The sequence below is a fragment of the Sinocyclocheilus anshuiensis genome, unplaced genomic scaffold, assembly GCF_001515605.1.
Source record: "Sinocyclocheilus anshuiensis isolate Anshui unplaced genomic scaffold, SAMN03320099.WGS_v1.1 scaffold533, whole genome shotgun sequence".
In the NCBI taxonomy this organism is placed as follows: Eukaryota; Metazoa; Chordata; class Actinopteri; order Cypriniformes; family Cyprinidae; genus Sinocyclocheilus; species Sinocyclocheilus anshuiensis.
Window position 1 is genome coordinate 158,110 of NW_015539846.1, and position 999 is coordinate 159,108.

At 40.1% G+C, this 999-nt stretch overlaps 1 protein-coding gene across 1 annotated transcript in view; it reads left to right on the forward strand.

Moving 5' to 3' along the window:
- LOC107684566 (vesicle-associated membrane protein-associated protein A-like) overlaps positions 1 to 999 on the forward strand; it is a 27,767-nt gene that overhangs the window by 18,777 nt on the left and 7,991 nt on the right. The window lies entirely within an intron of this gene.

The window sequence follows — 999 nt, forward strand, 5'->3', positions numbered from 1 at the left end:
AGGGTTGGTGTAGGGCAATAGAATATACAGTTTGTACAGTATAAAAACCATTACGACTATGGAGAGTCCCCGTAAACCACAAATACAAGTATGTGTGTGTGAGTGTGTGTGAGACTGTGAGTGTGTGAGAGAGTGTGTGTGAGAGAGAGTGAGTGTGTGTGTGTGAGTGTGTGTGACTGTGAGTGTGAGTGAGTGTTAGGGCTGAACGAATAATTGCATTTGCGATAATATCGCGATATGAAAAACCGCGATTTTTCAATCGCAGAGGCTGCGATTACACTCGGTCACGTGACACGCGAGTCGGTCTAAGCAGCGCATCTTGCTCTGGGCTTCACTCACCGTGTCTATACCGGACGCTACAGTCGTCGCATCGCACAGCAACAGCTCTACACTGGACGCGACAAAGCGATCATTGCAAATCATTTTAACTTTGTGTCAGTACGTCATAAATGGAACGAGGCATCAGTTTAATGTCGGCTTTTAGACTGCGCTGCATCTAGTGTAGACAGCATCACTGATTATAATGGGTTCTACTGTATTTTGCCAAAAAAGTTTGAGAGCCACTGGTCACTAGTTAACGGACAGTGTTTAGTGTTTAGACAGTGTTTAGTGCAGTCCACATGTTTACATGTGTTTATTACAGTGACTTTGAATTACCTAAAGTAGTGTGGTAAAGCAACAGATTGTTTTTATATTTCTGCAACCTACTTTAGTTTGTGTGATTTGTTACTGACTTTCATATTAATGTTTACACCAGGCTTATTTAAACATAATTATTACATCCTTACAAGGTTGGAAGTTCAACAAATCAGTCAATATACTGCTGTGACTGTTAAATAAAAATGTAATTCATATCAATTCATGCGTCACCTAATTTCATCGTAACATGTAGGCCTGGCCTACAGAAAAGAACATTTATGTTTAGTCTAGGGCTGGGTATCGATTCAGATGTCTCGATTCGATTCGATTCGATTCTCGATTTTTTTTTTTTATTACATT